At 40.5% G+C, this 22,818-nt stretch overlaps 1 protein-coding gene across 41 annotated transcripts in view; it reads left to right on the forward strand.

Annotated features, from left to right (window-relative positions):
• Positions 1-22,818, forward strand: part of SEMA6D (semaphorin 6D) — a 591,099-nt gene that overhangs the window by 538,915 nt on the left and 29,366 nt on the right. For 3 of the 41 annotated variants that reach the window (XM_078334179.1, XM_078334190.1, XM_078334199.1), the window contains exon 1: positions 1,189-14,862. The exons of the other annotated variants lie outside the window; for them this stretch is intronic. The gene's annotated coding sequence lies outside the window, so the exon portion shown is untranslated. Of the gene's footprint in view, positions 1-1,188; positions 14,863-22,818 lie in introns of those variants that run through there. 41 annotated transcript variants of the gene reach the window in all.

Genomic DNA, 22,818 nt, shown 5'->3' on the forward strand with positions numbered 1-22,818 from the left:
ACCTTCAGAACTTAGACTACTTGAAAAAGGGAAGAAAGGAATGAAGTAGCCTTTAGCCTGTGATCCCAAATGATTGAAGATAGAAAAAGACCTGTGCAGTTTTTTGGTAAACTGATCATGTTATTGCTACATCCCTCTTCACAAAGAACATGTGGCATGCCTAAATACGAGGCCTGTGTCTACTAGTACCCAATACTTTCTATCGTTTTTTTTTGCTTGGTTTTCTTGTTTTTACTCAATAAGATATCTATTATAGTAGCCACTGCTTGTTCAAGCAAGAATAACATGAATTAGATGGATACATCTGTTAGGTTATGTTGCCAAGCTTTTTTGTTTGAATGTTTAAACTTTTCATAATTAGGAATCCAATTTTTGGAGATTGATGTGTAAAGGGGATATTGCCTCATGTTTTGGTGTGAGTTAGCATGTAGTCTTTCTTCAACATTTACTAGTGAAATCACCCACAAAACATCTGGAGGATGATAATGATGATGGTGATGATGATGGAGGTGGAGGAAGAAGAGGAGAAAACAGCAGCAACCACAATACTTAACGCTTAATGTTAGCTTAATAAATTCTAGGCACCACACTAAGATCTTTATATTGATTATATCATGTAACCCTCAAACAGCTCTGTAAGGTGAATTCTGTTATTATCGCTGCTTTATTGGGAAACAAACTGAGGTACTAAGGAGCTGTCATTTTCCCAAGGCCACACAATGGAAAGGTGGTGGGGACAGGATTTGAACGCAGGCTTCCCAACATCTCAGCCTGCTTCTTTTGTTTTTTTTTTTTGAGACAGAGTTTCGCTCTTGTTGCCCAGGCTGGAGGTACAATCTCGGCTCACCACAACCTTTGCCTCCCGGGTTCAAGCGATTCTCCTTCCTGTGCCTCCCAAGTATTTGGAATTACAGGCATGCACACCACACCTGGCTAATTCTATATTTTTAGTAGAGACAGGGTTTCTCCATGTTGGTCAGGCTGGTCTCAAACTCCCGACCTCAGGTCATCCGCCTGCCTCGGCCTCCCAAAGTGCTGAGATTACAGGAGTGAGCCACCACGCCTGGCCCTAGCTCACTTTTTTACCACTGCGCTTGATTGCTTCCAGGAACAAAGACCACCGTGCAATTTTCTGACTACCTAATCTTTCTGACATTTGTTTTTCAGTAAAAAAGTCATGTTTTAGGGGGAAATTGCATACTGAATGAAATGATATGTACAATGTGGATATGCTCTTAAATCAATCTTTTTTTCTAAACTAACGCATATTGTTATATTTTACTTTCATTTTTTTATTCCTATTGGCCATATAATTCTTACGTGTTCTTCTCAAGCATCCTAGAACAGTATCTTCTCCCACCATTTTTCTCCATGTTAGGCTTTCCTGTCCAAGATTACAGTGGCATAGGACAAATGGCAATATTCATCACTCTCCACCAAAAAGTGCTTCTGTGTCTCCGTGTGATTGACATTCATTTCCCTGATCTTGACAGGTGAAGATCCATTATGTATCTTTGTCCCATTTCCCAGGAGTATTTATGGGCCCCATCAGCAAAGACAGTGAGAGCTGCAGCTGTTCAAGCATTAGTGGCACCAGGATGGAAAGTGTATTACTGAAGTTAGACTCTGCGTTAGATTGTACCATACATTTTTCTTAGTTATGAAGGAGGGAAAATCTTTTAACCCATGTAAGTAATCAGACACATTGTTGAGAAATTCTCTCTCATGCATCAGCATTTTTTTCTTCTTTTTTATTGTAGATCTCTATAAGAAGAAACAAAAAGGGAAATATGCATGACCACTACACATAATACTGAAATGTAAGGTTCTCAACATATATTTATAGGAAGGAATATGGGTTTTTAAAGCCCAATATGTTGGTACATATATAATAAGCCCTCTGGAAGATCTACAATTACTTAGCCTATTATTGGAGTCTGTACTTAAAAATAACGTCAGGAGTTTCTACTCAGCTGAGGAACTGGCACGTAAGAACCAGAGCAGACGAAGCTCTTTGAGAAAATAACACTTCCACTCCCCAGAAGCAGGCTGTCAGCAAACCAAGGACTGAGATTCCCCCTCCATTGGCCTACACCTCACTTGTTATCATAAGGGTCTTTTCAAGCTTTTTTGGTTGACAGAGTTGTCTTTATTTATCAGTAAGTCCTTAGGCCTCCTCTGGGTAATTGGTGGATCAAATAAAGATATTTTTAAAAGCTACAGAAGGAGAAGAGGCAGAAGAAGGAATAAAGAATGTTGCAGTTGTTCCTGCAATTGCTGGCACTAACATTTGTTCACTCAGTTAACTTTTACCCCTGTCTACTCTGTACAAGTGAGTACAGAGCTGGAGAGGACTCAGCTCCAGAGCTCCGGGATCTTCCTGAGTGCTGTAGGAAAAACAAGGTGTACAAATAGCTGAAATGGTGTGTGCTTTAAATGCCAGAAAAGATATACACAGACTTAGGGAAATTGAGAAGAGTGAAAGATTATTTCTGGCTACAGTGGTCAGGGAAGGCTCTGTGGAGTCACTGATATTTGAGCTGGTTCTCGAACTAGGTAGGATTTGGACAGGTGGACAGTGAGGGGTGGTGGGGGAGGTGTTGAGAGGGAGGACATTCCAGGCATAGAGAACAGCTTAGTCAAAGGCCCAGGGGTGTGGTGGGAGTGAGGGTCAGTTGTCCATATTTAAGCCCTTACCTACAACAGACTTGCAATCCAGGTGTGAAGAGGCAGTTTGCCATACAATACACAAATATTTATTGAGTGTCTCTGGTCTAATATACTTAGCCATTCAGCAAATGGCCCTGCAGCTTACGCCATCAGAATGAATGGGATCAATCTTGTGGCAATTCAGTAGATTGCTCCATGATCAGGACTAAAACCCACATATCAGCTGCCAACTGGTTCAGTGATACACATGAACATCACAAGGAATAAGATGATTTGCCTCAAATTACCCAGCACCGAGTTCCTCTCATAGAGTTGTGTAGCAGAACCAAACTGGAAGGCTGTTGCTTCACTGGCTTCATCTTTTTCTTAAACTTGAAAAGACTCTAGATGTAGACTCTATAATAAAGAATATGTTGTACATATATATGCGAGTTTTTGGAGGGGAGAGAGGAAATGTGAAGATAGGAAGTGGAAGAGAGGAGAGACACGTATTGAAACCGTGCTCATATGAGTTGGACTCCAGGTGCTGCTTAGGACTGCAGGTTCTTTGAGGCTATATTGCCTATATTACCACTGTAAATTAGCAGAGGGAGTGATGCATAGTAGATATGCAGCAAATGTTTTAAAAATGTGCTAATTGAGTTTAACCTTTTATTACCTTGCAGATACAGCTTATCATGGCTGGTAAACTGACAGGAATGAGGTTGGAGCTATGACAACCATTTCCCAATAGAGAAAGGGGAAATGATTTGGAACAATTTTAATACTTCCTTTTGGAAAATCTCATTTTAAGGTTCCCAGGGGGAATCAGAACCCCTTTAGGGGCCTGAGTCTTCTAGATAAACTCACCTGCCACTAACGGTCCCCAACCATACACCTTCCCAATTCCCTCACTTTCTCCCTTCCTCCTGCCATACCCAACCCCCCAACTGAAGATAACCTATTTGGACATTAAGGTTTCTAAGCCATCATTAACCCTATGGTTAACGTAAACTATAATCAATCCATGATTAAGTTTAATAGTGGAGGCAATAAGCTTCATGAAAGGACAGACCAGAAACTCTGTGTAGTGTAAGTGTGCTTATTAAAACACATAATAAAGGAAAAATGAAATGAAAACATTTATGTTAGGGAATGATCAGGTCCATTGCTTTGCCAAGAGTTGCTCCAGTGGTTCAATTTTCCATGGTATATTTAAGTCTGTTACAAGTTAATAGTTATGTGACAGACAGTCTTAGAGACAAATCTTAAGTCTGAAGAATCACTGCCAATTAAAGATCAATCAGAAATTATAAAATAGGTCAATAGGGAAAAAGGGTTAAGCATAGACAAAGTCAATATTGGGAACTTTTCAGGAATATTCCAGTGACATAAAGCAGAGAACCTGTTTGGTTTAGTAATTGGTCTGGCTACCACCCAGTTGCTTGTCGAAGCGAGGAGCAAGCTGCCTCCCCTGCACAGAGCACACTTGCCTTCAGACAGGTTCTAAAATAAACTGGCCTGGTTCAGCTAGACTAATAATAACAGCTAGCACTTACTGTGTGCTTACCATGTGCCATGGCACAGCACCTAGCACTTCAAATATGTTATCTAATTTAATCTTCACTCTACCTCTGGGAGCATAGGACTAATAGCTAGCTAAGAGCCAACATATATTGAGTGCTTACTGTGTTCCTGATACACTTGTAAGAACATGTATTAAATCATTTGATCAATATTCTTGGACATGGTCATATTATTAGTAATATTCTCATTTTGTATAGGAGGAAACTGAGTGACAGGTGATTAAATCATTTTCCTAGGGTCAAACTAGTGACTAGTGGAATCAGGGAATTTGAATCCATGATAGGCAGTGTGAGTAAGAACAAGAACTCTTGGAGTCAGCTTGTTGCGGGGGTGTGAGTCTTGGAATGTGACTGATAAGCTGTGTGATCTTGAACAAATTACATCACCTCTCTGGTCACATTTTCACCTTATAAAAGGTGGATGATGATGGTAGTACCCACCTCCTAGGGGTGTTGTGAGACACAGATGGATTAATATTTGAACAGCACTCATAATAGTGCTTGGCATGTAGTGAGAGCTATAAATATATCAGTGTCTGTTAAATAAAAATAAAGTGCAGTCTGGCTCCAGAGCCTATGCTTTTAGCCCTTGTGCTGTCTTATCCCATGTGATTTTATTCTATCTCTTTAACTGATAGATGTACCTTGAAGCCAGTCCCACAATAGCCACCCTGAACTCCCACTCAGTACACTTGCCATACATTCAGCCAAACTGGAAAGGGGAATTTGGCAGGAGGGGTCCAGTGGGCTGGAGATTTACCCTAGACCTTTTCACCTTTTTGAAGATCCATAACCCCAATGTCAGCTGTTTCAGAATTGTAGTGTCAAAAATCTGGCTTCCACTGTCCATTCTGTTGAAGGACAAAACATCGGTAATTAGCACATGATCCATACCGATGGCCCCAGGGCTTTTAAAAGTCTGAATGATGCCATGAAAATTTAAGCGCACTCCAGACCATCTCTGTCATTACCCACATCTTCGATATCAACCAGTGGTCTTCAGATTTTAAGGTTTATCACAATCAGATAGGGTTAAAATGCAGATTCCCAGAGCCCCGACACCAGTGAGTCTGTTTTGCTGCATCTGGAATGAAGTCCAGTAGTCTGCATTTTTAAGGAACACTTCAGGTAACTTAATGCCCATTGTCCCTTCACCACATTTTGGGAAACGGTGCTCTAGTGTAGCCAGACCTCCTCAAACATCAATGTGCCTACAGATTGTTTGGCATCTTGCTAAAATGCAGATTCCCATCTAAGCAAGGTGCTAGACCTCAGGGCTAATGTTGGCAGGCCACTCAGTAGTAGATCTAAGACCTCTTGCCTATGGCGAGGAGAATGATTATGAACCAAAGACATCCCTGCTAGCTCATGAAAGACTAAAGAAAGTAATACAATGTGTGCAGAGCTAAAGAGGCTTCCCGCCCCCCACCTCCAGTTTGCAAAAGATCTTTACAGTGAGCAGAAATTCTGAAAGAAAAAGGACACTCACTTATTTCTGCTGACTGGCCTATATCATTTCATAAATGAAGTCCTGGGCCAGTATTCATAGCAACAGTTTTTGATTTAATGATAAACTGAGATAAGGGTAATCAAACTTCATGCTTCAGGGCATAAGGTGATTGCCTGCTGTGGTCAGGATGGAATTTTTTTCCCTTGTGCTTTGCACAATTGACTAGATGCATTAGAAAGAGTGCTCAAGCCGTGCTAGGTAGAACTGGAGGCCCAGCAGAATGCTCCACTGGCTGAGATCATAAGGGAAATGGTTGGGTTGCGATGAACAACCCCATCATCATTTGGCTTTATCATTTTTGTTTCATATTAAGATTCTCTGTACCATATGTGTGTATTTCTATAAGCCACACAATGAAGCTGGGAGCACACTCTATTTGGAAGCAAATGCCCTGTACTCCAGCCCTCAACAGAATGAGCTTCTAAGTTACCTAGGGAAAGTACTCTCCCCTTGGAGACTCAGTTTCCCCTCCTGCAGATGCTTTACTGGCCCTCCACAATTACAGTGAGCATTGAATAAGTCAATATGGATGAAGGTGCTTCATAAAAACCAGATAGGTGCTGTTCTAGTGAAAAATATTATTATGATATAATGAAATATACTTTATGGAATCACTTTATTATAATCAGCTATCTATAAATTCATACTCTGTATGGTGACATCATAAACATAATAACAGCAAACATTTATTGAGTTCTTAATCTGTGTCAAGCACTGATGTTTTATTTACATGGTCTCATATAATGCTTATATCAGCCTTTTGGGGCACATGCTTTTTTACTCCCATTTTATAGATGAGGACACAGATGCTCAAGGAGCATCACTTAGTTTCCAATCACCATTGTAACAAATTTCCACAAACACATTGGCCTAAAACCACACAGATATATTAAGTTAGTTCAGGAGGTCAGAAGTCTGAAACGGGTTTCCCTAAACTGAAATCCAGATAGCGGCTCCAGGAGAGAATGTGACATTGCCTTTTCCAGCTTCTCAAGCTGTATTCATTCCTGCACATGTGACCCCTTTCCTCCATCTTCAAAGCCAGCGATCCTGTGACTGAGACTTCTTCCATAGTCATTTCTCCTTCTCCAACTCTGCTGCCTTTCTCTTCCATCTTCAAAAGACCCTTGTGGTTAGCATGAGACCACTCAGATAATCCAGGATAATCTCCCTATTTTAATTTCCATTATTTAATTATAGATTTTAATATCCATTACTTAATTATAGATCCCTCTTGCCATCTAAGGCAGCATATTCACCCTCAGGGATTAGGACATGGACATCTTTGAGGGGTGTGGATGTTATTCTTCCTCCCACGGTGAAGTACCTTGCTAGAAGCATGCAGCCAAAGTCAGAATTCACACCCAAGGCTGTCACTTCAAAGTCCACCGTCTCAACTACTCACTATTAACCTTCAATTTAATCAGTGAAGGAAACAATAAAATCATAGAACATGGATGGTCAGGAAAGCCCTGTTGCTTTTAGAATAATCCACTGGGGACTTGTAAATATAATCATCATAGAAGTAACAACAGAAACATTGACTTCCTGATCTTTAAGTCCTGCTTTGTACTAAGGATACGACATGTAATCATTTATTTATTTCTTCCGAGGGTGTATATTATTTATTTGTTTAACCAGATTTACAGGGATTGCCTGAATCCATTTGTCTTTCACTGGATAACTGAAGGAACAAGGAGAATTTTGGGGGCCAAAGGACCACTGTGGAGGTCTATAGGAATGTGTTTTAATGGAACTACTAGTTCAGCAATGGGTAGTTAAAGAAGGATGGCAGGGGCAGCTGGGCCATCGTTTTCTGGCTCTGGCACTGCCTCTTAGCTGATTGGATGGGGCTCATCAGGTAAAATGGATGGGGTCCACTCCATCCACTGATGGCCAAGACCATCTCCAGCCTGTGAGAATTGATACCCACAGAGGGCAGTCAGACAATCAGGAGCCTGTATTCTGCTAGGTTTCCAAAGAAATGTAGAAAGTTATCAGAGATCCCTTCCTCACTCTCTTACGCATGTCTCCTGCTCCTCTCTTCACCACACACTTAGCTAATCTCTGAGGTTTAATGTAATTTTAAAGTTCAAAATGTGTGCTCATTACTGAACAGGCTGTCAGAGCAATTTGAAAACAGAGGAGGAACACACAGAGCTGAGAGTCCAGAGAAACACAGCCTAGCTGAACTGTTAGACAACCAGATTATCTGTGGGCAAGGACTGGTCTTGCTAGCCTTAGTTTTCTCCTTAGAACAGAGAGGTGGTGATGGGTGGGAGAGTCTGTATGACCTCCAGAGTTCTTTCTGGCAGTAAGATTCATTAATGCTATGTTTATCTTCCTATTTTAATTACCTAGTCAGTACAATCAAATAACATGCTGATTTTAGAAAATATGAATCTACTTCATGAACATGCATGTAGCTATCTGTAAAAAGAGACAGATATACAGATAGCCCAACTTGTCAAATTTATTATTGCCATTTACATTTTATAACACTTTGCCCTTTTCTTTTGGGATCACTTAAACTTCATTGCTGCTAATATAGTTTTTAGACTCAATTTTCAGAAATACATAGATAATATTTTCAGTTAGCAGTAATTGCACCTTATTCAGCTCTCAGGAGTTGATGTGTTACCATTGCTCAATTTCCCTGTAATTTTCAGTTATATCCCCAAAGAGCCACCCGCCCCGCCCCCGCCGCAATTGAATGCATAGAACTGAGAGGGCAAATGAGTTTCAAAGTAGAGAGCCAAACCTGACTTACTGGTAGTGGCTGTTGCAGCTTGTGTTACAGAAATTTGTAGGCCTACATCCAAGGTCAAAGAGAAAGAGAATGCCTTCATAGATTAGCGAAGTGTTCTATGAAAAAGGAAAAGCCTATGGTAGCCCTCATTGAGCATGGTCTTTGTGCAGGTTGATAAGTATTTAATGCAGAGGTCATTTGAAGTGATGTCCCCGCTAGCTGCAAGAACAGATCCATGGGAAGGCAGATAAGTAACTCCCAATGCATAAAGAAGCTTGGTGATTATTACTTTACCCAGTTCTTGCAATTTGATTTATTTTGTTGCCTATTCCCTCAATTATTCTTGCTATCTTAACACTCCATCAAAGATTCAAAATATATGGTAATTATGCTACTATAGTAACCGCCTTCACTACACATATATGTATATGTAAGTATGTACATATGTCCACACTATACATAGGTGTATGTAAATGTAGACATATATAAAAATATAACTTACCACATAAAGGCATGTGCCTCTACAGATACTTCAAATGATAGCCTTCAAAGTCAGACAGATGTAGGTTGGAAACTCATCCTGTTTGTTTGCTAAACAGACATGAGAAATGAGTGTGTCACTAGATCTGAGTCTTAGTTTCCTTTTCTGTAAAATGGAGAAAATATTCTTAAAGAGCTGTGAAATCAGTTAAATATAATGCATGGAAATTGACCATCACAGTTTCTAGAACACAATAAGGTGCTCAGTCATGTTGGGTTTTCCATTGTTAATATGCTTTGGACTACAAGTAAGAGGAAACCTAATTTAAAATTGCTTAAGCAGTTAAGATCTTATTAAATCACATAGGAAGAAGTCCTGAAATGTGGTTCCCCCAAGGTTAGTTAATTCTTTGGCTAAACAGTCATCAAAGACTCAAGTGTTTTCCATGTTTCTTCTCTGCCATTCTCAGCCTATTAACCTTCTCTTTTGCTAGCTCCTTTCTGTTCCTAATCAGACTGGTACATTCCAGTCAAGAGACAAACTCTCCCAGAAAACCTTTCCTAGTAGCAGAGTTCCCCTGGGTCTCATTGTATAGCATCATGTCACCTGCTCATATCTGAAGCCTAAAGCAGTCTTGGGCAGGGTAATGGACCACCTCAGTTGACCCAAATGGGAGAGATTGGCTTACCAGTGGATACATAAACAAAATCAGCATTTCGTTACAGAGTATTATACATTGTTATTTATACATATTACCTACACACAGTGTACATTAAACACATTTGTGAATGTGCTCAAACTATTCAAAGTTTGGTGTTTAGCCAGCAATATTTTTCTGCATGATTTGAAAATTTTGCATACTTGGAACAGAATTTGCATTTGATTAGGCAATTAAAAAAAATAAAAGATATGACATTGTAAGAAAATGCTATAAAAATGTAGGGTGGATTCATAAAATGACTTTGCTTTCAGTATGCTTCCATATTTTTTTTCCTGTAGCTTCTTTTAAATGAGAAATAAGATACCCCTGCCAGATTAACACTTTGACACATCATAGTAAACACGAGCCGTAATTATGAAGGCACTTTTATCTCTTGAGAGGTGGAGACACAAACGCTAACTCAATTCTCTTCAATTCTGTAAGACATTTTATGATTATAAATTCACATTTTTCATGGTTCCTACTTCAAAAAAACAATTAACCCTTAAAGCTCTAAAGTTTCATAGGGTTTCTTACATGTGATAAATTCTGTATCTACTTTTTTCTAATCTTTCTTATCACTTAATGAAATACATTACAGACTACCTGAGTGAAACTTTTGGCCTGGCTCCAGGTCCTCCTTCACCGTGTCCTGTTTAACCTCTTTTCCTGGTACAATAAAACAATAAATCAGTCCTGAGACATCATAAAATACGGGTGAGGAGGCTCCTCCTTTACCTCTCTTTGTACAGCTGATGTTTCTTTGCAAGAGGCTGTAAAAATTAACCACCTAGATTTTCAATATCTGAAATTTCTACTTTCAGTGTTTTATAGTTGCAGTTTTGTTCACCAAGGTAAAACTTCACTCAGGCTTTATTGAATACAAGTCTTGTTCCTGAAGGAAAAGCAATCACCCTTGCTTCGCTGCTCTCTATATATTTAGCCCGCACAATTTTCCTTCTCAACAGTGCATCCTTGTGAGTACAAAGAGTCCTGAGTTCAAATTCTGCTTCTGCCACTTAACCTCTCAGAGCCTGGTTTTCTCACTGGGAAGTTAGGATAATATTTCTGCCAAATAAGGATGTTATTATGTCTTCAGGAGGACATATATGCAAGGCACTTAGCATGGTATCTGACATAAACGCAGTAAGTTATAGTAGTTTTGGTTTCATTTACTATTTTCAAATCAATGATGTTTGGTAATATATGAAATACTCATATATGAAAGGCTTATGGGTTTTATACATGGATTGGTTCACCCCCACCAAAAGTATTTGGATGGATATTTGTAAAAGCATAAAGAGACAGAGAAAATGTAAGAACAATGTTGGTAAGCATGTGGCATTTATTGAGCTCATCAGAACACAGAAGCAGCACCACATGTACAGATGGCCACTCATTATTTAACATGATTCTGGTGACTGCTTTGTGGTGGGGTGGGAAGGTTTATCATGTTGTGAAGTATTTTCAGATGACGAATTTTAGAACTTAAATGATGGACCAAGTACTCATAGTAACTTACTGGATTAGTTCAACCTGACTCTCGGTCTTAGTAGTAATTTTTAAGATGCTTCTAGGTCCTGTACTCACTCACTTACTCATTCATTCATTTATCCATGCAGTGGATAATTTTAGAGCATCTGAGCATCTTCAGTGCTCATGGGACTTTTCTTCCCCTTTGTCTTTAAAGCATCAAAGTACAGTGAATCATGGAACAACTGCATGCAGCATCAGTTTCCTGGGTGTGTGACCTGCAGCTGCACATGGTCCCATGCTTGGAATGTTCTGCTGTCACCATCTTGAAATTCTTAATTTTTTTTTAACAAGGAGAAACACATTTTTATTTTACACTGGACCCTGCACATCACATAGCTGGTCCTGACTTTTCCTTTTCACCAATGCCATTGACTCTGTATTGATCTGAGTAAACAGATATGAGTTGGAAAGAGCCACAGACTCTGAGTCTTGAGTCCCCACCATGACACATACTCAGGAAGCTACCTAATTTCTGGTCCTTGGTTTTCTCAGCTGTGAACTAAGGTAGACTACACATGGTCTCCAGGAACATGGCTGTAATCTTGGTACCTCAGGAGAATAAGACATAGGTAAAATAATGCCAGACCTGGGTTTGAATTGTAAGTGTGGTGACTCTACTTTCAAAACTAGAAATTATGGGGATTATGGGAATTATGGGACCAAAATAAAAACAGAAATTTGCACTCTTCCTGAAATAGATGAGCTGTATAGCCGAAATCTTTGACATCTAGCCTAGGCCTTTATGCAGTTTGGTGGTTTTTAAAATATAAAACCAAACTGATTGAGCACTGGTATTATTCTGCTCGTTTCATTTACATCTGTCCTTTCGTTTCTATAGATTTTATGCTGATTTCCCAGAGGAGACTTAACTCACTCCTGTACTTTTGCCACACTTTAAAAAAAATCTATAGCCAAGATGTTAAAACTCTAATATACAAATATTGACATCACTGAGGATTTTCTAATTTTCAGCCCAGGAAGTTTTGTGTGTTAGGGGATTATAACAAAAATATGTAGCCAGCCCTCTGGCACAGGTACTAACCAATCAAAACAGACCCCACAATGTGGTACCAAGTGATTGGCAGCCCTACAGTCTTAACATGTCAACAGTAACTTTTAGAGAAGGCACTACAGTATAGTCATCATGGCCCAAATATCTATTCTCCAGAGACCCAGACAAGATGCAAGAAAGAGATACCATTACACCCAGTGAGTCTGTGTTTATTCAGTGTGGGAACCAAGATCTCTCCTAGTTCAGTCAGCATGCACCTCTGCAAGCACTGCTACAAAGTCTTTATTAAAACTTATAGCTGTTCAATACCAGACACAGACTTCAGATACACTTGTTTTTCATCAGCTTAAGGTCACTGACAAATGGAAATGATAAAAGGCATTTCAAAGAAAACAAACAACTCTAAATTAACTGAGACTCCGAAATCATCATTTTTAGATACACTTTCAGTTCTGCTTGAAGCCATCATTTACTTGAGCAAATTTGAGATCACAGGAGAATTCGAAGCTCAGAGTGCCTCTAATCACCCACCTAAACATTTGCATCATTAAGTTAGTCTCTCCACTTTGCAAGCCTGCTGTCGGCCTGAAAAGATGGGGAGGTTTTCTATGATGGTAAAAGGCCACAAACAACTCCAGTGTAAGTCAGAATATCAAGCCAATTAAGATCATAGCTATGAGACTTAGTTCTATACATTTCATCACTTAACTATTAAGCAATTTTTACCTTGACACTGATCAAGAGGTGTTAATGCAGATTCTTTTAAACAACTCAAGTGATTTAGGGTGCGTGTAAGAGGCAGAGGGAGAGAGGGGGGAATGATTACCTTTTCTACTTTCCAGAGCTATAAGTCTTTGGTCCCCTTAAAATTCGTTATCCAGTTTGTGGGGTTCATTTATGTACTTAGTTTAATTTAATTGTATTTAATTTACTTTAATTTTATTTTGGTGGAGAACATTCTGACTTCAGTCTGTTGGTCTGTTTTATTATGTAGCAGTAGGCTGTTTTGCTTAGAAGTTTACTAAGAAAGAAGCTGAAAGTTTACATTTCAGCTCCCAAGCCCCTAATGGTTGACTGACTAATATGTTTACATGTGTATTAGGATTAAGTGGGCTGATTTGAAAAGAGCCACAGAGATAAGTGAAGTCTGACTTCTTGTTGCCCTAACAGAGGCAGAATTGCAGAATCACCCTTATCTGTTACGATTATCTTATGACTGACAAAAATGCTCAATGTGACCAAATTTTGAAATAGATTCTGTGTTCCAAGCAGCTATTTATCTTCAAAGTAAAATATGAACAAGTTATCTGTAGAAATTACTTTATAAAAATACAGATTTGCTGTTTTGCTACATATTCAGATAGGAATTTGCTTAATGCTTAGTTTGTTACTTATTTGGATCCTGGTGATGTAGAGTGATGACTCCAGCAAAGAGCAAGAAGGCTGGCAGAGAAAACGTTCTTACTCCCTGCTGCCGTACACACAGGACTTGAAGGGGGACTGTGGAATTTGGATAAGCCAGGTCTTCATTCTCCACTTCCCCGTGCATGTTTTAGAGTTGAGGAAGATGTTAAATGCCAGTATTTGAACAACCAGGGGACAAATATTTTTGGCTTCCAATATCTGAGTACACAATTGCAATCAGTTTTTAATTTGCTTTTATTGGTGTAGATTTGACCACTGAGAAGTTTAAGCCAGGTTTTCTCTCTCCTGTGTGACTGTAATTCTTAAGTTTTATTAGAAAAGACAATCCCTGTAATACCGGCACCAGGAGAACAGCAGTGATTTTGAATTGGCATGGATTGTTGTGAAAATCAGATTAAAGTTCACTCCAAAAATAGGAATTGCTGTTGCTAATTTTATTTTAGCACTTTATATTTCAGAAGCTTAGGAAGGAAAAAGTAGGAGGTAGAAAGGAAAAAGTAGGAGATAAAAAGAAAAGAGGGAGCAAAAATTATAATATACTAATTTAGCTGAAATCTCTTAATTACCTTAGTGTTTTCTTAGGGCACATCCACAATATAAATAAAACAAAACATGATCAAGGACTTGTTCTCTAGGAAGTTATCAACTAGAATAAATTACATATTTCAAAAATCATATCACATAGGGCCCAAGTACTGGTTCTTGGTTTTATTCAACAGGCAGTAACTGTCTTCACCAAGAAAATGGGCTGTTTATTTGGATGGAAGGTAACTTAATGCTTTTTAGTGGAACATCTTGCAATCCTCCCTTTCTTAAATGTTAAAATTATAAAGTGTTGCTTTTAAAAGAGAAAATCTAAAATAACTTAAATTTTTCTTTAGCTGTTTCCTTCAAGTGTTTGTCTGTATGCATCTCCAGTGTTATAAGGTTGTGATCAGTGAACATACAACTTCATATTCGGATTTTTTCCCTTCCTAGTATTGCATCATAAGCTGAGGATTACTGGTTTTCATTATTATTATCTGAATGATTGCAACATATTTCATGAGGCTGGTGTAATATACTTTTAACTACTTCTCTATGTTTAGAATTTTAAGCTGTGTCCAGTTTGTTCACCATTATAAAAAAGTACCTCCCTCTGATAAGTTTTTTCCTTCCTACTTTAGATTATTTGCTAAGGGTAAATCACCAGAAGTAAAATTACTGAGTCAAAGGTTAGTATTGTAAGTGTGTGTTGTGTGTATGGGAGCATGTGTGTTACACATTGCCAAATTATTTTCTAAAATGGTTATACCCTGCCATGTGCAATAGAATGATTTCATCCCAATTTTACTATATTAAGTATTATCTTAAAAAAAAGAAGCTAATTTAACCAGTGTAAAATTGTACCTTCTTTTAACAATTTGCATTTCTACTATTGTTCAAGAAGCCTGATTTTTGTTTATTTCTTCTAAAAAAGATTTTAAAAACTATATACATGTGCAGAACGTGCAGGTTTGTTACATAGGTATACATGTGCCGTGGTGGTTTGCTGCACCTATTGCTTCATCCTCTAAGTTCCCTCCCCTCACCCCTACCTTCCAACAGGCCCTGTGTGTGTTGTTCCCCTCTCTGCGTCATGTGTTCTCAGTGTTCAACTCACTCTAATGACTGAGAACATGCGGTGTTTGGTTTTCTGTTCCTGTGTTAGTTTGCTGAGGATGATGACGTCTAGCTTCATTCATGTCCCTGCAAAGGACATGATCTCATTCCTTTTTATGGCTGCATAGTATTCCATGTATATGTACCACATTTCCTTTATCCAGTCTATCATTGATGGGCATTTAGGTTGGTTTCATGTCTTTGCTATTGTAAATGTGCTAAGAAGCCTAATTGTTTAAGAGACTGGGACAAGACATTTTAGGGACAAGTTTCAACTGTTTGACACATAAAAAAGCAATCTAAAGACTATTATTAGGGAATTGTCATAACATCTGTATTCTAACCAAAGACTCTGTATTCTCTGCAATATTTCCAGCTCTGACAGCTAATTTCAGTCTTCAGGGGGACTGAGAGGAAAGAGCAAAGGAAGCAGGATTTTGGGATAAAGAGAGTGCTAAGGGGATTCAGGGAAGAAATCACTTACCTCACTACCTAAGAACCCATCCCAAAACCTAGTGCTTAAAATGACCATGATCATTCATTTAGCCCCTGAACACTACATTGTGGGCAGAGCTCAGCAGAGACTCTTCACTGCTCCATGTACTATCAACTGGGGTAGCTCTAGTAGGTGAGGGAAGGTCCAGTTCTAAGGTGCTCATTCTCATGGAAGGCCAGTGAATGCTGTCTGTCAGCTCAGGGCTCAGCTCTTGAGGATGTCTTCAAAAGCTGCTTAGGCTTTTTTATACTTTAGTAGCCAGGTTCTAACAAGTGTCCAAAGAAAGAGGAAGTGGAAGCCGCCCATTTATTAATGGCACAGCATCATACCATCACATTCTGTCATTCAAAAGCCATAGCCCAGATTCACAGGGAGGATATATACACCCACTTCGGAATGAAAACAATATTAAAAAAACAGACTGGGCCGGGCGCGGTGGCTCAAGCCTGTAATCCCAGCACTTTGGGAAGCTGAGGCAGGTGGATCATGAGGTCAAGAGATCGAGACCATCCTGGTCAACATGGTGAAACCCCGTCTCTACTAAAAATACAAAAAATTAGCTGGGCATGGTGGTGCGTGCCTGTAATCCCAGCTACTCAGGAGGCTGAAGCAGGAGAATTGCCTGAACCCAGGAGGCGGAGGTTGCGGTGAGCTGAGATCTCGCCATTGCACTCCAGCCTGGGTAACAAGAGTGAAACTTCGTCTCAAAAAACAAACAAACAAAAAAAAACAGAGACTGTTTGTAAACTGCCACGAAGAATTTTCAGCCCTTTGAGAAGCTGAAAACTGGGTACTTGGAGCACAGTGAACTAGTAGATATTATAGCACCAACCTCCACCTCTGCTTTCCAGAGTAGTCGAGGGGTTCTCCATTAACCTAACCCACCTATTTCACAACAAAGAATTTGGCCAGGTGTCTCTCAGACTGACTCTTGCACCATGGGGAATCTGCAGCATTCCACCACGCCCTGCCTACACACACAGCGAGGTCTCAGGGCTTTTAATCATCTGTGTAGTTGCTGTTTCCTATTAAGATACATTTTAGAGGTAGGTCTGAGTGTGTGATGCATCTCAAGAAGAATAATGACATTAGGCATATTCGGTACATGTACGCTGGCAAAATGCTTAACTTCTAACGTGTTGACAGCCGTGTGTATGAGATTCCCACCTGATTGCTGAGTGGTTGAATTAGGCGTCTATATTACTAGGAAAAGGGAAATTATTTGAACTGCAGTTTCTTGGTCCAGTCTTCCAAAGAATATTCCAAGAGAGAATTTGGAACATAGAAAAAGATGCTGAAATCATCAGAGTGGTCATCAGAAAAGGTTGGAATATGACAGGGCAGAGGACACAGCAGAGAGGAAACATAGTGATGCCACTAATAATATCAACACAATGACCTATTGTACTTATTTCTGTAACTTTAAGTTCTTCGTATATTAAGTCTGCAACCCTGGAAACAACCATTTAAAATAGATCCAATTATTTCCTGCTTTTAACAAATGTGAAGTGAAGTAGCTTTTCCAAGATCACACAGCTAGCAGGCAGTGAAGCCAAAATATTCATACAGTAGAGCCTCTTTTCCCATTGGTTTATATGAGGGTGTTTATCCTCAGGTGTGGTGAGAGGATGGCCATCATTCAGGAACTCCTGAGGGTTTCATGCATTGGCACTCCTTTTTCAGACATATTGTAGGATTGGGTTACAGTATTTTAGTTGATTGTTGAAAGTAGAAAGTAAAAAACATAGACAAGTTTTCCAGAGATAGAGATTTGCCTTCTGATGTTCTTCTCTCTCGTATCAACTCTGTCTGGTCAACCAGATACTTAAGAAGGGATTCAAAAGGAGCCTCTCTTTAATTTTGAAGGTCCCAGGAGGGAGAGGAGTGAGCCATGGGCCCTCAGTTTATTTCCAAGCAAGAGCACCTAAGCAGGGAGGTACTCAATGATGCTCTTCCCTGATCTTGGGGTAGGTCCCTGCTACACCACTGCCCTGTCACGCCTGGAAACAAAGGCTTGATGTTAGGTCTAGGATGATAGGGAAGAGGCCTCTGACCACTGCTGACCCTTTACTTCAGAGATAAAGAGGTAGGAGGAAGAGGTAGAAACCAATACCTAAGACTTAGGAGACAGGATCCTTGCTAGCTCCTTGCATGAGCCTTCTCTCTTATTTGACTTCTTCATAAAAACTTCTATTTATTTATTTATTCGAGACAGAGTCACACTGGAGTGCATTGGTGTGATCTTGGCTCACTGCAACCTCCGCCTCCCAGGTTCACATGATTCTCCTGCCTCAGCCTCCCAGGTAGCTGGGATTACAGGCATGCCACCACACCCAGTTAATTTTTTGTATTTTTAGTAGATGGGATTTCACTATGTTAGCCAGACTGGTCTCGAACTCCTGATCTAGTGATCTCCCCACCTCAGCCTCCCAAAGTGCTGGGATTACAGGTGTGAGCCACCCCACCTGGCCTATTTATTTATTTTTTTGACACAGTTACCTGTATACCATTAGACTAAAGGGGGAATAGTGCTGTTCATATCTTAAAATAAGAATCATAAAATCAAGCTAAAAAATTATGACACTAATCTTACCTTAATAAATTCTTAAGTACCTCTTCTTCTCTGTTCCTTTTCTTCTGCATTACCTTTTTCTGCTGCAGAGATTAAGACTACAGACATTGGAGTCAAACCGATTTAAGCTCCATTATTTAGTTTTGTGACCAAAGGCAGATTACTTCTTTATTTCCTCATCTGCAAAATAGCACCAACCTCCTAGGGGTTGCCTAGCATAATGCCTGGTGCTTTGTTAGCATGCAACCCTGGCTTGTTATTATCAGCTCTGATTTTCTGGTCTCTGACATCTACATATTACACCTAACTCCAGGTGTGTCTCATGAAAACAAAGTAAGAAGGATAGCAAGCAAACTCTCTTCTCTTAGTGGAGCAGCCATGGGAAATATTTTATATATGGGCCTGGGAAGTTATTTCTACTAATAAGCCATAGACCCTGCCTTCTAGGAGCTCACAATCTGAAGAGGAAGACAGGAGATAGATAAGCAAATCTACCAGTAGAAATGGATAGAGCATCCTGAGAGGAGAGTAGAGAGAGGGATGGGAAAGGTCTCAGTCTGGGGCTGGGTCCTAAGGTTGGCTAGGAATTTGCCAGTCAGAGGAGCTGCAAAAAGTGTTGCAGGTTCAGAGAACAACAGGAGCAAAGGGCAGGAGGCCTCAGCTAAGCTGGCCACTCGCAGAGGAGCTGCGGCCATGGAAATAAGAGTGTGGATATTGATTGGAGCAAAAGTGTAAGCAATGTCAGTATACCAGGCTGATGTAAGCTGCAACTAAATAAAGCACTGATAATAATACTACTTTTTCACACTTGCATAGCACCTTTACAATTCAGGAAGTATTTTTACTTACATTTTCTCACTTGTCCCTTTAAAAAAAAAAACATGGTGAAAGAGGCAGTCAGCAGAGATGGTCCCTTATCTCATCTCAGAAGAGGAGAGGTAAGGAGGGAGGTGGGAGCGGCAAGCAGTGCCATCCTGCACGGGAGGGATCCCTCCTGTCCTTCACACTGGCCTCCATTCCCTCTTCTCCCTTGAGCAGCTTGGATGCTGCTGAAAGACAGTAAGCAGAAGGCATAACCCACACACTTGAGATAGAGCCTAGGGCCTGGGGACTGGTGATGAGAGCACCTCATACACCAGGCCAGCCCTGTTGGGTAAGGGTTGTGTTTGTGTTGATGGCAGCTTCTACTTGTTGAATGTCCACTGATCTGAAAGCTGTCTGGGACTTTCAGCACATATGACATGAAAGAGGTGGCTTTCCCTCTCCACCCAGCTTGGAATAGATGCAGCCTCTTGGGAAGAAACCGACAGGTCTCTCTGGTTCTTTTCCCCAGGCCTGCTAGAGTGTGTATATATATATATACACTTTAAGTTCTGGGGTACATTTGCATATTGTGCAGGTTTGTAACATAGGTATAAACATGCCATGGTGATTTGCTGCATCCATCCCCCTCTTCATCTACATTAGATATTTCTCCTAATGCTATCCCTCCCCAGTCCCCCAACACCCTGCTATCCCTCCCCTAGGCTCCCCCTGACCCACACGCCCCGGTATGTGATGTTCCCCTCCTTGTGTCCATGTGTTCTCATTGTTCAACATCCACTTATGAGTGAGAACATGTGGTGTTTGGTTATCTGTTCTTGTGTCAGTTTGCTGAGAATGACGATTTCCAGCATCATCCATGTACCTTGTCCCTGTATCCTTCCTACAAAAGACCACCACATCCCCTGCATTTCCTGGTTTTATAATCCTTTCTTTTTTTTATCAAAGAGTTGCCAGTCTCTATAGCATATGAGTAGGTGAGGAAAAGGAAAACTAGTTACACTTTTCCCCACCAAAGATAATTAGGCTAATTTCTCTCTTTTTCACCAATGTTAAACCTGTTTGCGTGTCTAAAGAAAGCAACATTCTTTTTTCTCTATACCTCCCCAGGATGCCTTCCATGATTGGAATAGAATTTGGAGCCCAAGTCCACAGCATTGGTCATTTTAGGAAATAGGCCAGATAGTATCACTGGCACACTGCTAAGTCCTATATGTCTTTCCCGGCAATTGCAAAATCAAGGGAAGCCCAAATCTCACTGTGGTCACATCTGCAGCTGTAAGGGCAAATGCCTACCACACATACTGCTGCTTAATTTAATAATTTTAATGCATAATGTATTGTGTTGGTGTGCGTGCGTGCTCATTACGAGTGATCGTGGATGACCTGTCATTAGCAGTTCACCATCAGTGAGTAAAGTGCTCTTGGGAGATTTTTCAACTTTTTTTTTTTTTTTTTGAGAAGGCACTGGGTTGCACACAGAAATTCATTCAACAGGAACTATTAAAATCCTGTGGGCTAACCATTTTGGGGGGAGTTTATTTATGACCATAAAAGACAGTTCCAGAACTCAAAGAAACCCACAGTGAGGGGGAGTAAGTTATGAAAATAAGGAAATATAATATCATGTGATATTTGCACTGATGTAAGTGAGCCCAGATTTTCAAGGCCAAAGAAGGTAGATCTTGGAGGGAAGTGATTTGTCATGAGGAATCAGTCATGAAGAGGAAGGGACAAGAAAAGCATTGCAGGTACTGATGGGGACAGCACATGCAAAGGCAGAGAGGTAGGAGAAGCAGAGTTTGCACTGGAATTAGGGGAGTGCTTTACTATGCCCGAAATACAGGGTGTTCAGAGCAATGTCATTTAAATGCTGTCCCCCGGTCCCTCTTGGCCCCATAGTTGTAAGACTACTGCTGAATGTCACTGTGGCACCTGGTTTTGATTTTTGTTAATGCAAATCCATTTTGAGCCTCTTGAGATTAGCTATCGAGGTCATAAAGCAATGGACCTGGAGACACATGACCCAGAAGCCTCTTATCAGCAGTATGGGCTCCAGTAGTTCTTTAACTCCTTGTCTGAAAAGCATTTATTTGCTAATTCAGCAAATATTTACCAAGTAGATACTGAGTTCCAGATGCTATGGTGGGTAATAAAGATAGAGAACAGACAGACATGACTTCTGTTCTCTCAAAACTGACACGAAGTTCAGTGGAGAAAATAACTTCTGCCCTAAACCTCTAAGTGAAGCTTTAAGGATCAGAATAGATAAGACGTATTTGCTTTGAAAAGCATAAAACACTAAAAGTGAAAAGCTCTTTCCCCAAACCCTGGTCTAGGCTGAATATCGATGAGAGCTGGGCACCCCAATCCCCACCCACACACAGAAGTTTATTAAATATCAGCCGCAAAGTACATTGGGAATGCAGAGAGGGGCTAAGAAGCGTAGACACAGGTCCCGAGTGTATGTGAACTGAGCATCCCACAGCACACTGTAAACTTTAAGAAAGAAATTGGACATGACCTGCTGGCCTGTGGGAGCACCTCACCCCTGGGTCCAGGAAAGCTCAAGGGGACACTTAAAGGCCGTTATTTCCCAAGACCACATGGTTGTGGGGGTGGGGGAGTAGAATGCACTCTCTGCCATTTCATCTGGGATGCCATCAGAATGCCAAGTCCACATTTGTAAGTGCCAGCGGAGGCTCGCTCCCTGTTCAAGGCATCAGTCAGTTTGTAGTACAAAGCCCATTTGTGGTTCCGCATCACAGATCAGAGGCAGCAGTCTCAGCGCTCTCCTGTCTCAGGGTACACAGAGAGCACATGCACTTTGTATCCTAGGCAATGGCAACGCTACAGCAAAAAACTTAGAAGTGTGAATTGGGAGGAATTTTACTTTGAGTAAAGAACCTTTTTCAACCCAGGCACCAAATTCAGAATTATAAAATGTCACAGCTTGGAAGGGGCCTTGGAGATCACCTGTGTTCTAGCCTAGCTTCTCATTGAATACATGGGAAACCGAAGTTGGAAGAGGCAAGTTGGCTTTCTCATGGTCTGTCGGATCCTTAGAGGCTGAGTTAAGAGTAGAATCCAGATTTTTTTACCTCCCTATTATCTCCAGGTGTGTTTGTTGTTTGGGATAAGATTACCATCCCTCAAGGTGATTCATAAGGAAGGTAAGAATAAAGGTAGATAAGGGTAATATAAGATTCAAAGTGTAATTATCCCTGGCATTAGAATCACACACCCTTCCCAAGGTTGTACCTTTAGCTTTAACCAGGCTTCCTGGTACTCACCTCACCTAATAGTGATTTTTATGGTGCTTACCATGTGCCAGGATCTCTGATAAACTCTTTCAAGAACTCCTTCAGTCCTCAGCAACTCTCTGAGGTAGCTGCTAGTGTGATCCCATCCCCAAGGTACAGGGTATTGGAGGCACCAAGTGGTGAACTAGCTCGCCCAAGGTCAGATTACTGGTTAGGCAGAAAAGCTGAGGCGCCTACCCCGGCAGTCTGTCTCCAGAGCCACGTTCTCCACTTTGCACTCCACTGCTCAACGCTTGTCAGGCTCCATTCCTGATGGCAGGAAGGGCTGAGCTTGCTGAATACCCTCTTGGTCTTGCATCAGTGTAGAAAAATTAGG

Source organism: Callithrix jacchus, chromosome 8 (genome assembly GCF_049354715.1).
Source record: "Callithrix jacchus isolate 240 chromosome 8, calJac240_pri, whole genome shotgun sequence".
NCBI lineage: Eukaryota > Metazoa > Chordata > Mammalia > Primates > Cebidae > Callithrix > Callithrix jacchus.